Below are 15,318 nucleotides of genomic sequence, written 5' to 3'. Positions count from 1 at the left end.
ATGCCCCCTCGTGTTAGCCATTTCAGCCCCGGGAGAAAAACCTCAGACTATCCACACAATCAATGCCTCTCCTCATCTTAAACACCTCTATCGGGTCACCTCTCATCCTCCGTCACTCCAAGGAGAAAAGGCCAAGTTCACTCAACCTATTCTCATAAGGCATGCTCTATAGTATCCACATCCATCCTGTAGTGAGGTGACCAGAACTGAATACAGTACTCCAAGTGGGGCCTAACTAAGATCTTTTATAGCATTAACATTACCTCAGAGCTCATGAACTCAATCCTACAGTTGATGAAGGCTATCACACCATACGCCTTCTTAACAACACTGTCAATCTGGACATGGAGCCCAAGATCTTACTGATTCTCCAAACTGCCAAGAGTCTTGTATTCTGTCTTCAAATTTAACCTAATAAAATGAACCATTTCACACTTACCTGGGTTGAACGCCATCTGCCAGTTCTCAGCCCAGTTCTGCATGCTATCAGTGTCCCACTGTAACTTATGATAATCCACCAGCCTATCTACAACAACCCCAACCTTTGTGTCATCAGCAAACTTACTAACCCACTCTTCTACTTCCTCATCCAGGTCATTTATAAAAATCATAAAGAGGGGTCCCAGAACAGATCCCTGCAGAACACCACTGGTCACTGTCTTCCATGCAGAGTATGAACCACCTAAACCACCCTTTGTCTTATGTGGGCAGGCCACTTCTGGATCCACAAAGCAAGGCCTCCTTGATCCCATGCCTCTTCTTTCTGAAGGGGAACCTTATCAAATGCCTTGCTGAAATCCATATATACTACATCCACTGCTCCACCTTCAATGTGTTTTGTTACCTCCTCAAAGAATTCAATTAGGCTCATAAGGCATGGCCTGCAACCACACTGACTCCCCCTAATCAGATTGTGTGTCTCCAAAATGCTCACAAATCCTGCCTCTCAGGATCTTCAACAACTTAACCACCACTGAAGTAAGACCCACTGATCAATAATTTCCTGAGTTATCTCTATTCCCTGTCTTGAACAGGGGACAACATTTGCAATCCTCTGATACTTTTCCCGTCCCTATTCATAATGCAAAGATAATCGCCAGAGACTTAGCAATCTCCTCCCTCACTTCCCACAGTAGCCTGGGGTGTATCTTGTCCAGTCTCGGCAACTTATCCAACTTAATACCTCCAGCACATCCTCCTTAATGTCTATACACTCAAGCATTTCAGTCCACTGCAAGTCATACCCCTAATTGCCAAGGTCCTTTTCACTGTTGAATACTGAAGCAAAGTATACATTTAGTACCTCCACTACCTCCTCTGGCTCTATACATGGTTCCACTATTGCATCTGATTGGTCCGATTCTCACAAGGTTCATCCTCTTGCTTTTCACATACTTCTAGAGTATCTTGGGGTTTTCCTTAACCCTGTTCACCAAGGCATTCTCATAGCCCCTTCTAGCTCTCCTAATTTCATTCTTAGCTCCTTCCTGGCACTCTTGTAATTTTTTAGAGCTCTAACAGTACCTAGTTCTTTTGTAAGCTATTCTTCTTAACCAGATTTTCTACAACCTTTGCACACCATGGTTGGTTCTTTTACCTTACATGCTTTCCCTGCCTCAGTGGAATATACCAATGCAGATCGCCATGCATATGCTTCCTGAACATTTGCCACATTTCTGTCGTCCATTTCCCTGAGAACATCTGCTCCCAATTTATGTTCCCAAGTTCCTGCATCGTATTTTCCCCTGCCCCAATTAAATGTTTTCCCAAATTGGTGCCCCTATCCCTCTCCAATGCTTTGGTAAAGGAGAAAGAGTTGTGATCACTACCTCCAAAATTCTCTCCCGTTGAGAGATCTGACACTTGACCAGGTTCATTTTCCAATATTAGATCAAGTACAACCTCTAGTTGGCCTATCTACATATTGCATCAGGAAACCTTCCTGAACACACCTAACAAGCTCCATGCCATCTAAATTCCTTGCTCTAAGGGGGTGCCAATCAATATAAGGAAAATTAAGATCACCCATGATAATAACCCTATTAGACAATAGACAATAGGTACAGAAGTAGACCATTCGGCCCCTCGAGTCTGCACCGCCATTCTGAGATCATGGCTGATCATTCACTATTAATACCCAGTCCCTGCCTTGTCCCCCTATCCATCAGATATCTATCTAACTCCTTCTTGAAAGCATCCAGAGAATTGGCCTCCACTGTCTTCCGAGGCAGTGCATTCCACACCTCCACAACTCTCTGGGAGAAGAAGTTTTTCCTCAACTCTGTCTTAAATAACTGATCTCTTATTCTCAATCCATGCCCTCTGGTACTGGACTCTCCCAACATCTGGAACATATTTCCTGCCTCAATCCTATCAAATCCTTTAATTATCTTAAATGTTTCAATCAGATCCCCTCTCAATCTCCTCAATTCCAGTGTGTACAAGCCCAATCTCTCCAATCTCTCTGCGTAAGACAGCCCTGCCATCCCAGGAATCAACCTAGTGAATCTACGCTGCACTTCCTCAATTGCCAGAATGTCCTTCCTTAAACCTGGAGACCAAAACTGTACACAATATTCCAGGTGTGGTCTCACCAGGGCCCTGTACAAATGCAAAAGGACATCCTTGCTCTTGTACTCAATTCCCCTTGTAACAAAGGCCAACATTCCATTTGCCCTCTTCACTGCCTGTTGCACTTGCTCATTCACCTTCATTGACTGGTGAACTAGGACTCCTAGGTCTCTTTGCATTTCTCCCTTACCTAACTCTACACCGTTCAGACAATACTCTGCCCTCTTGTTCCTGCTTCCAAAGTGGATAACTTCACATTTATTCACATTGAATGACATCTGCCAAGTATCTGCCTACTCACCCAGCCTATCCAAGTCTCCCTGTATTCTCCTAACGTCCTCTTCGCATGTCACACTGCCACCCAGTTTAGTATCGTCAGCAAACTTGCTGATATAGTTTTCAATGCCCTCATCTAAATCGTTGACATAAATCGTAAAGAGCTCTGGTCCCAATACAGAGCCCTGTGGTACCCCGCTAGTCACCTCCAGCCAGTCCAAGAAACACCCATTCACTGCTACCCTTTGCTTTCTATCTGCCAACCAGTTTTCTATCCATGTTGAAACCCTGCCCCCAATGCCATGAGCTCTGATTTTACTCACCAATCTCCTATGTGGCACCTTATCGAAAGGCTTCTGAAAATCTAGGTACACTACATCCACTGGCTTACCCTCGTCTAACATCCTTGTTACACCCTCAAAAAAACTCCAACAGATTAGTCAAGCATGATTTGCCCTTGGTAAATCCATGCTGGCTCGGCCTAATCCTATTACTGCCATCAAGATATGCCACTATTTCGTCCTTAATAATGGACTCAAGCATCTTCCCCACGACTGACGTTAGGCTAACAGGGCGATAGTTCTCCGTTTTCTCCTTCCCTCCCTTCTTGAAAAGTGGGATAACATTAGCCACTCTCCAATCCTGAATCTAAGGAACATAGGAAAATGATTACCAATGCATCCGCAATTTCCTGAGCCACCTCTTTTAGAATCCTTGGATGCAGACCATCTGGACCCGGGGATTTATTAGCCTTCAGTCCTATCAGTCTACTCATCACAGTTTCTTTCCTAATGTCAATCTGTTTCAATTCCTCTGATATCTTATGACCCTGGCCCATCCATACATCTGGGAGATTGCTTGTGTCCTCCCTGGTGAAGACAGATCTAAAGTACGCATTAAATTCTGTTGCCATTTCCCTGTTTCCCATAACAATTTCTCCCAATTAATTCTTCAAGGGGCCAACATTGTTATTAACTATCTTCTTTCTCTTCACATAGCTAAAAAAGCTTTTGCTATCCCCTTTTATATTCCTGGCTAGACTGAGCTCATACCTGATTTTTTTCTCTCCGTATTGCTTTTTTAGTTAAGATCTGCTGTTCCTTAAAACTTTCCCAATCATCTGTATTCCCACTCATCTTATCCCTGTCATACTTCTTTTTCTTTAATGCTATACACTCTCTGACTTCCTTTGTCAACCACTGTGGCCCCTTCCCCCTCTTTGAATCCTTCCTTCTCATTGGAATGAACTGCTTTTGCATCTTTTGTATTATCCCCAAGAATATCTGCCACTGCTGATCCACTGTCTTTCCTGCCAGGGCATCCGCCCATTTAACTTTGGCCAGCTCATCCCTCATGGCTCCGTAGTCTCCTTTATTTAATTGCAACACTGACACCCTTATCCCTCTCACTGTTCCAGATTCTGCCTCCCTATCTGCTCCCCGATGTCCCTGTTACTATCGGATCTATAGAAAGCACCAGGTAGTTACTGCCCCTTCCTGTTTCTGACTTCCACCCACAATGCATCAGTAGACAATCCCTCTATGACTTCCTCCTTTTCTGTAGCCATGTTATTATCCCTGATTAGCAATGCCACTCTCCAGCTCTTTTGCCTCCCTCCTTGTCCCTTTTGAAACATCTAAAGCCCGGCACATTCAACAGCCATTCTTGCTCCTGAGACATCCAAGTCTCGGTAATGGCCACGACATCATAGTTCCAACGTAGTTCCACGCTCTTAAGTTCATCCGCCTTGTTTATAATACTCTTGCATTAAAACAGACCCATCTCAAACGATTTGGCTGAGTGCATCTTTGCTCTATCATCTGCCGATCCTCCCTCACAAACTCCCTACTTGTGCGCCATCCGTCCCATCTTCTGGCTCTTCACTTCGGTTCCACCCCTCCCCCCTTCAAATCCAGTTTAAACCCTCCCTAATAGCATTAGCAAACCTTAGGCAGGACTGGAGAAAAATAGCTGAGTAGATTTGGAAGGTGGGGGAGGGAAGAGAGAACCGCCAGGCAAAAGATGAAACTAGGAGGGGGAGGGATGAAGCAAAGAGCTAGGAAGTTGATTGGTGAAAGAGACAGGTGGAAGAAAGAAGAAAGGGAGGGAGGAGCGGGCAAGGAGATAACATGAGAGAGGGACGAGGGGATGAGAAGTGGGGGGGGGCAGTGGCAGTGTGGAGGCATTACTGGAAGTTTGAGAAATCGATGTTCATGCCATCAGGTTGGAGGCTACCCAAACGGTATATAGGTGTCGTTTCTTCAACCTAAGTGTGGCCTTATCGTAACGGGGGGGGGGGGGGGGTCATGGATGGACATATCAGAATGGGAATGGGAAGTGAAATTAAAATAAGTGGCCACTGGAAGATCCCGCTTGTTCTGGCAGATGGAGCATGGATACTCCACGAAAGAGTTTCCCAATCTATGTTGGGTCTCACCGATCTACAGGAGGCCACACCGGGAGCACCGAACACAGTATTGACCCCACCAGACCCATAGCCTGGAAGGACTGTTTGGAGCCCTGAATGGTAGAGCGGGAGGAAGTGTACGGGCAGATGAAACATTCGTCCGCTTGCAAGGCTAAGTGCCAGGAGGGAGATCAGTGGGGAGGGACGAATGGACAAGGGAGTCGCGTAGGATCCCTGCGGAAAGCAGGAAGTGGGGTGGGGGGGAGGGAAAGATGCGCTTGGTGGTGAGATCCAGTTGGAGGTGGCGGAAGTTTCGGAGAATTAAATGCTGGACGCTGAGCCTGGTGGGGTGGTAGGTGAGGACAAGAGGAACCCTATCCCTGGTAGGGTGAGGGGGGGATGGGATAGAGCAGACGTGCGTGAAATGGAAAAGGAGGGCACCATTGATGGTGGATGAAGGGAAGTCCCTTTCTCTGAAAAAGGAGGACATCTCCTTCCCTCCAGAATGAAAAGCCTCATCCTTAGAGCAGATGCGGCAGAGACGGAGGAATTGAGAGAAAGGAGATGGCGTTTTTACAAGTTGCAGGGCGGGACGAGGTATAGTCCAGGCAGCTGTGAGAATCCATTGGTTTGTAATAGACACCGGTGGATAAGCTGTCTCCGGAGATAGAGACAGTGAGATCGAGAAAGGGAAGGGAAATGTAAGAAATGGACTGGGTGAATTTGAGGACCGGGTGGAAGTTGGAGGCAAAGTGGATGAAATCGACAAGTTCAGCACGGGTGCAGGAAGGAGCACCAATGTAGTTGTCGATGTGGCGTAGGAAAAGTGGGGGATGGTCACCAGTTTAGGCTTGCAACAGAGACTGTTTCACGTAGCCGACAAACAGGCAGGGATAGCTGGGACCCATGCGAGTGTCATGGCTACCCCTTTTGTTTGAAGGAAGTGGAGGGGAGTTGAAGCTGGAACTGAATTCCGACACTCGAATTGTAATAGCGTCACAATAACAGCTATTCAACCGTGGTGCCCTACTAGAAATAACCTGACTTCTACAAAACGAATCCAGATCCCTTTGGTAAAAGTGGAATTATATGAAAAGGCATTTTGATTGAACCTGTGGGGAAAAATACGATTGATTCTGTTGATTCATTCTTCCTGCATTGAACATTCGGCCAACAATATTGTATTATTCTCAATGCCACTTTATATCACGCCCTCTTCCTGTGTACAATCCGCATCCCTCTATTCCTTTCATTTTCTAAAAGCCGCCTGCTTTCACTGGTAACGCATTCCCAGGCACCTGTCACTCTTAAAATACTTTAGTTCAAGTTCAATTAATGAATTAATTTTGAGATACCGCGCGGAGTCGGCCCTTCGAGGCGAACCGCCCAGCAGTCCCCAACAAACCCAATTAACCCTAGCTCAGTGATTCCCAACCGGGGCGGTTACGTGTTAGGGGAAATAGAAATCAGCGGGGATTATTGGGGAGGTTAAAGGCACCCTCACTTGAGCTACGAGACTTGACCGCACTTCCAAAAACAAAGGAGGAGGTTCTGGAACACAAGAGGAACCATAACTCGCTGGGACCAAACGGTGAAATTAGAGACAAGCAGTGAACCTGCCGACCCCGAGGATTCCTCTTCGCGAATCTGCGTGCGGCGGGGTGTTCTAGGCCACCTCAGCCTCATGCGCGCGGTCAAGAACCACTTTTATACCTTACGTGATCGGTCAATCGCGCTAACTGGAATAGTAGTCTGTCGAACACCGGTTCTATCGCGACTAACATTCAGATTCCAATCTGAATCCCTGTCAATGTTATATATGCTATTGTTATCGTCTTCATCTTCGCCTCGCCGTTCCCTTGCATGCTATCCCTGTCAACTCGCTGCTGTCGATTTTAACTTAGCCCCGTTCATGGTGGATAAATATATATGGCGCGATCTCTGTGAGTCTGAAAGCGGTGAAGCCTTGGATTCTAATCCTGCTGAGAAACAGAAACTACAGAAAGTGTATCAATACAATGTTTAGTACCTGGAGTATGGTTTTATTCCGTTCCCATCAGATCAGTGACACCCCATGTGTCTTATTTGTAATACTGGCTGTCTAATGAAGCCATGGAACCATCAAAATTGCAGGAACACTTCCGTAAACGACATCCTGAAAAGGCTATTTATGGAATTACTCAGTTCCACAAGATGAAAGAAACATTTGAAAATTGTTGCACATTTGAGTCATTTGCCAAGAAATAATTCCATGGCTCCCCTCTTTTGAGCCACAGCCATTTTAAGGCCCTCTCTGCTGCATCGGTGGTATTGCGGATGAAGAGGTTATGTTTTGTAAAATGTTAGAAACAAATATCAAGGGAAAATGAATCTACAACGAACTCAAAATGTATATTGACGATAAAAGTATTTTGATTAGGAACATGATTTCTTGTGCAACAGATAAATGACAGGTCAGCAGACAGATTTAGTGGCATTTATGAAAAATGAAATTCCAAGTCAGCAATCCATTGTGTAATTCATCATCAACATCTCGCAGCCAAAAACCTCAGTCAGCGACTTTTTTCAAGCATGACTCTCGTATCTGCTATCAACAGAATTAGATTCCATCCATTAAAAAGCAGAATATTTCACCAGTTATCCCAAGATAATGATGAAGAGTTTGAACACTTGTCGGCTGTCAAAAGGCTGCTGCTCAAAACGTTTCTTTGATCTTTTTGACACTGGTTGAATTTTTGCTCAAAATTGACAACAGATTGGGAGGCAAGACTGAACTTCTATGTGGAGATGAAGCATCCTAGCTAATCAGTATGATAGAATGAACATCTAAATGTGAAACTGCAGGGTGAAAATTTCAATTTAATCCACCCTCCTACCTTGTTGAAAGAGGCTTCAGTGCAGTGAACCACATACTCACAAAAAACAGAAATCGCTTGGACATTGTTACACATGAGAGCTTAAGGCTTTTCCTTTCACAACTTGAACCAGACATTTCAACTCTTGGTAAAAACCATCAAGCTCAATGTTCACATTAATATTGAATCTGCTATACAGTGCATGGGTACTATGTAAGCAAGGTTTAAGGACAAATAAAAATTTAAAGCAGTATCATTATGTTAACATATGATAGATAGGTTCTTACACTATGGGGGTGCTGGAAGGTATATTGTGTCTAAAAGAGGTATAGGCAAGTATGAAAATGCTTTTGGGGGGCATTGGGCTATAAAAAGGTTGGGAAACCTGATCACAGGACAATTTACAATGACCAATTAACCTAACTGGTACATCTTTGGACCTTGAGAGGAAACTGAAGCACTCTGGGAAAACCCACACATTCCACGGGAAAGATGTACAGAGACTCTTTCTAGAATGGTGCTGGAATTCATCTCCAAACTCCAGAATGCCTGGAGCTGCAATAATGTCATGCTAACTGCTACACCACTGTGTAAATTGGTCATTATAAATTGCCCTGTGAATAAGCTCATGTTGAATAGGATGGGTCGATGAGTGGTGCGGCTTGTCGGTCCAGAAGGGCCAGTTTTGTGCTGTCTCTCTGAATTTAAAAAGAATTAAATTCTGGAGACATTCTGTGCAAAAAGAAACAGAATTAAAGTTTCAGGCTGGTGGTTGTCCGTCATGTCCAATGATGAGAGTGAAACTTAACTGGTAGAGTTTTTAAAGGGGAAGGCCATTGCACTACGACATCTCAGAACTACAGGTCCAGCGGTACGAGTCATTGTAACAACTAGGATCTTCCTTGGTTGCAGAGGATGACCATGACTTCTGTGCCTTTTCACACCCTTCAATCTCCAGGAAGGATTGCAAAGCCGCTTTCCTGGCTGTTAGGCCTCACTGCAGATCTCTTCTGCCCAGTCTCACGCTACGACGGGCGTATGAGGCCCGCTGGCTACCCTCACCCGGATTAGCCCGCCTGTTAAGGCAGTGTAACAGAGTGTGGCCACTGTCATATGCAAACAGCTACTTGGAGCCACGGGTGAGAACTGAGTGTCCGGTGGGGACCAAAGGTGAATGAGGACCCAGAATGGACACAACAAGCCCTTTCACCAGAGGTGCTACACCCCGAACACCCACATGCTTCAGACACCTGTAAAAGTATTTGCACCTTGTATGGCCTTTTAAGCCCCCCCCCCACCTTAAAAGCATTGAATGTGCTAAATTATGAATATCTTCTTATGTCAAATTATGTTACAGTTTCTTTAATCCATCTATAACCTTGAAAGCAACAGTCCACTCGACACCGGATAGAATTTGGAATTAAATTTGAAGATTCCCATATTTGTCACTATTAATACAACATCATAGGTGAGGGGACAAACAGCACTACCAGCATATCCTCCACCCCCACACAAGAGAGGCTCTCCATTGGTCAGAGTCAACCAGGGACGTTGCGTCTGAGCTGTCTACGTGACACCCAGGCCAGGGTAGTACAATATGGAGAGCAGACCACTGATCAATCCAAAGGAACAGGAAAGACCGATACAGTTTTGTCACCAGTGACGTTGCAGGAGTTGTCAGTCAGCATTGAACTCAACATAGGACTGCCTTAAGGGCTCCAGCTTCAGATTTTTCTTTGGGGTTTACTCCTGAAGCTTTCCCCATGAGTGGGTGTAGCTGAAAGGCAGCAGATTTGAGATCAGGGCTTTCTTTCTCCTAGATGAGCTGCCAACATGTGTCTGAAGCAACTGGTTTTAAGGTGCAGGTAACCCACCTTTGCCCATTATCAGCAATTCCACCAGGTTTAGTAGCTCAGCCACACGTGAAGGCCAGGAGCTGGACTTGGTTGTCAGCGGCTATTTGAGACACACACCGTTGGGAGCACTCGCTAGGTAATGGGAGCTTATCCCCAGCTATGGTAACCTAAGAAACCCCTATATAGGTATCCAAAAACTACTTTAACAAAGGCTCCCTCACATATACACCCTTTGACAATAAATCTGCTAAATGACAACTCTAAATTCCTGAATGCACGCTGGATGAATCCCTTGTTATTCAGCTCTGATTTATTCACTGTCCTAGAAGGCAACAGCTCAGTCTTTTGAACCTGCTCATGCTGACGTGTATTCAAAGGAGGAACAACAGCAGATTAAGCTGAATTCGATGTGCTCTCCCAGGTGCCATTCCAGTCTCAGATCTCCCAGGTGCCATTCCGGTCACTACTCTGTGAATCTACGTGATGTATTTTCTCAGCTTTGATGTTTGGGACAGATGAAGTTATTTCAAAGAAACCAACTGAGATGTGCTTCAGCTCATCATGAATGTTATAAAATCATAAGTTAACTTAGAATTAATGACTAAAATGTTAAGCAATAAGATATTTTACATTGTTTTGAAAATGTCTATGCAAAATTCAAGCTTCTATTGGCTGTGTATTCTGTGTGCATCTGGGGTCAGGTTGACTTACTGTTAATATTTGAGAGGGAGTGTAAATTAGAATGAACTAAAATTTGAAATGGAGTAGGAAACAATTACAATTATTTACCTTCTCAGGGATATTTTAAGCAGCTGTTTCAATATCAGTTTTCTAAAACCTCAGGCACAAAGTTTTGAACCCAAACTTTGCTTCCCCAGATTCAAATCTGAGTGTTTCCTACACTTTGTTTTTGTTGCAGGTTTTGGGCACCTGCAGCTTTTTTTTACACCATATAGTTCTCTTTTCAGGTCTGCTTAAATCCCTTCTTCCTGATTTGCATTTTATCCCAAAAGAACGTAGTGAGTCATTAACCCTTTCGTAATGTAATGGAAATCCTGAGCAACACACACAAAATGCTGGAGTAAATCAGAGGTCAGGCAGCATCTACGGAAATGAATAAACAGTTGATATTTCGGGCCATGACCCTTCACCAGGATTGAAAAGAAAGGAGGAAGGTGTCAGGATAAAAACTCGATGGGTGAGAAGGACTATCAAGAGGGTGAGCAGTGAAGCCAGGTGGGTGGGAAAGGTAAAGGACTGGAGAGGAAGGAATCTGATAGGAGAGAAGAGTGGACCATAAGAGAAAGGGAAGGAGGAGGAGACCCAGAGGGAGGTGATAGGCAGGTGAGAAGAAGTAGAGACCAGAGTGAGAAATAGAAGCATTTTGGGTGTGCCATAGATTCTGCCTGACTTGCTGAGTTCCTCCAGCATTCTATATGTGTTGTTGTGGAATTTCAGCACCTGCAGAGTCTCTTGTGTTTATAATGAAAATCTAGTTTTATGCAGTTGGTTCAGTTTCACCTTGGGTCCTTTGCTCCTACTGCCACACACTCGGTGCACAGCATTACTAACATACGCCCTTGACCAGGCGCATTTTCAACATTGTAATGTAACCAACATTCCAGCATGGATGGTCCCAAACCGGCTGCAAATAGGGGGAGGGTTGGGCACGGGGCTGGCAACCCCGTTCCGTAAAAACCCAGAGCTACAGAAACGTCATCAAAAGCTCCAAAGACCTCATCCCTGAAGACAAATGGAGTTGAATGGTGAAAGCCACAGGGCTAATCATCCTGCTGTCAGCCAGAACCACCACCGGAACGTGGAATTAAAGACCATGCATGGAAATGCGACCTAGAAGATGGACTACACCCGGCCCTGGACTAAAAGAATCTGGCAGGCTGCTGCTGACAACCAATGTCCTGCTAGGGGCAATAGGCTTAAATGTAACCAATTTAGTCTTGAATTAGTTGATTGGTTGGGTTAACTTGGTATTTACTGTGGTCAACCAACAATGGATATGGAACAGAGTGCTACTGACACAAGCCATCAATCTTCAAAGCAATCAGAATCAGGTTTAATATCACCAGCATATGTCGTGAAATTTGTTGTTATGCGGCAGCAGTACATTGCAATAATAAAAATGTAAATTATGGTAAAAGGTATATTTTAAAAAGTTAAATAGATAGTGCAAAAAGACAAAGAAAGAATAATGTTCATGGGTTCAATGTTTATTCAGAAATCTGATGGCAGGAGGTAAGAAGTTGTTCCTGAAAGGTTGAGTGTGTGTCTTCAGGCTCCTGTACCTCCTCCCCGATGGTACCAATGAGAGGAGAGCATGTCCTGGGTGCTGAGGGTCCTTAATGATGGATGCTGCCATCTTGAAGCACCACTCCTTGATGATGTCCTGAAAGCTGGGAAGCTTAGTGCCCATGATGAAGCTGACTAAATTCACAACCTTCTGCAGCTTATTCTGATCCTGTGCAATGCTGCCTCCCCACCGCCCCCATACCAGACAGTTCGAATGCTCTCCATGGTACATCCGTATAAATTTGTGAACCCTTTAATCATACCTTTTAATGAAGAATGCTTCATGAAAATGCAATTGAACAAAAGTTGAAAAGGAGATAGAAGAATCAGCTCCTACATCTCCTCCCTCACTACTATTCAGGGCCCCAAACAGTCCTTCCAGGTGAGGCAACACTTCACCTGTTAGTCTGTTGGGGTTATATATTGTACCTGGTGGTCTCATTGTGGCCTCCTGTGTAACAGTGAGACCTGAAGTAGATTGGGAGACTACTTTAACAAGCACCTATGCTCTGTTTGACAGAAGAAGCAGGCTATCCCAGTGACCACCCATTTTAATTCCAATTCCCATATATCAATCCATGGCCTCCTCTACTGTCGCAATGAAGCCACACTTCACACTCGGGTTGGAGGCTCATCACTGTCTGTGTAGCCTCCAACCTGATGGCATGAACACTGATTTCTTAAACTTCCAGTAATAACCCCCCCACCTTTACCATTTCCCACCCTCTCTCACGTCATCTCCCTACCTCCCCATCGCCTCCCTCTGGTGCTCCTCCCCCTTTTCTTTCTTCCAATGAGATTCCCTTCTCGAGCCCTGAATCAACTTCCCAGCTCTTTACTTCACCCTTCCCCCTCCCGGTTTCACCCATTCCCTTGTGTCTCTCACTCCTCTCCCCCCACCTCTCAGATCTACTCCTTGTCTTTTTTTCTCCAGTCCTGCTGAAGGGTCTCAGACAGTACTGGTGCTGTCTTTTTTCAGTTTCTGCATGTAGAATTCCTTCAGACTATTTGGCCCTCTTTTGGTTGTAAAGAACAAACTTGAAATTAATTTAGACAGTTTTATCCCAAATACTGACTATCTGTAAGCCAGCAGTTATTGGGACAGACCTTCAGAGAAGCTGGTGAGTGCTAATGCTGGAAATGGATAGCAAATTGTGAGCAAATATACAGTTGCTGGAGAATAAGATTGAGGACCTAAGGGAAAGATTGTTGTATCTGAGGGAAATAAAGAATTGCTGCATTCTGTGTTTCATGGAGACGGCTCACTCCAGACTTGTTGGATACATCAGTAAGACCCGAAGGCTTCTTGATATACCAGATGGACTGGACTTCCGATTTGGAGAAAACAAAAGATGGGGTGGGGGGTGGTCTGTGTTTCATGATAAACTCTTTGTGGTGCTTGGATACGGCAGTCTTTTCGCACTCTTGTTCCCCAAACAAGAAACAGTCTACCGCGCCACCTTTCAAATAATTGTTGGGGACTTCAGTTGGGCTTGTTTGATGAGAACTCTTCTCAGTTATTGTCTACATATCACCTGCACCACCAGGGATCCTAACACACCAGACCACTAGTCCATTATGATTAATAATGCCTACCATTTTATGTTTTCACTGCATTTCAGGAAGTCTGATCATATGGCTGTCCTCCTACCTGCATACAGACTGAGGCTAAAGAGCAAGGCCCGGAGGTAAGGACAACAGAGAGGTGATTGCGAGAAGCCGAGGAGTCTCTATGAATTGCTTCAAGTTGGTGGACTGGACAGTGTTCAGGGATTGATCTGGGGATCTGAATGAATACACTATGGTTGGCTAGTGGGTTCCCAAAAAAATATTCAAAGTCTCCCCCAACTAGAAGCCTTGGATGAACCATGAGATACACCATCTGCTGAGAGCCAGATCAATGGATTCAAGTCTGATGACCAAGAAAGTTTCAACTGGTCCAAGTATGATCTCTGGGAAACCATCCTACAGGGGAAGTGGCAATTTTGGACTAAACTTGAATCAACAAAGGATGCTTGACATTTGTGGCAGGGCTTGAATACTATCACCTCTTATAAAGTTAAATCAAGCGACATGGGAGACAATTGGGCTTCACTTCCAGATGAGCTCAATGTCTTCTTTCCGGTCCAGGTGAAGGGTTTTCCATAGATGCTGCTGTGGTAAACTATGTATACCTGTCTGGACACGCCCCTCTGCTGGCTCCTCCCACTGACCTCTGTATCAAGGCGATTGGGGCACTGCTCCTCCCTCAGTCTCCGAGATGTCGTGCTCCCTTTTTGCTGCTAATAAAAGCCTCTTGTTCACTTCCCATCTCCGAGAGTTATTGATGGTGCATCAGCTGCCTAGCTAGCTGAGTTCCTCCAGCATTTGCAGATTCCTCTTGTTTGTGAAAGAATCAGAATTAGGTTTATTATCGCTGATGTGTGAATTTGTTGTTCTGTGACAGCAGTACAGTGGGAAAACATAAAAGAATTACTATAAGTTACAATAAGATAGTGCAAAAATAGAGCAAAATAGTGAGGTAGTGTCCATTGTCTGTCCCGAAACCCGATGGTGAAGGGGAAGAGGTATGTTCATAAAACTTTCAGTGTGTGTCTTCAGGCTCCTGTACTTCCCTGATGATAGGAATGAGCAGAGGGTGACAGGGTCCTTAATGATGGATGCTGCCATTGAGATATCACCCTTTGAAAACGTCCTCAGCTGTGGAGGTTAGTGCCCATGATGGAGCCGGCTGTGTTTGCAACTTTCTGCAGCTTTTTTTCCAATCCAAAGATTCTGGGGAAATGGAACAAATAAAGATTCGTGTGATGCAAGTTTTGTACCTTGTGCTGCGTCAATGCACTGTGCAAAGATCTGATCTGATCTGATCCGAACGAGCAGAATGCGAGACAACTTTCGTTCATCATTGTTCTGGTACATGGACAATAATAATACCAGTTCCAACTCCCACCACAGGGGGCAGCACATCGATCGCGCGATAGAGACGGCAACACGGCGGCTTATACCTTAAAATGCAAAATATTTAATTTCAGAACAAAAGAAAACA

The sequence above is a fragment of the Hypanus sabinus genome, chromosome 16, assembly GCF_030144855.1.
Source record: "Hypanus sabinus isolate sHypSab1 chromosome 16, sHypSab1.hap1, whole genome shotgun sequence".
Taxonomy (NCBI): Eukaryota; Metazoa; Chordata; class Chondrichthyes; order Myliobatiformes; family Dasyatidae; genus Hypanus; species Hypanus sabinus.
This window is presented reverse-complemented; position numbering follows the sequence as displayed.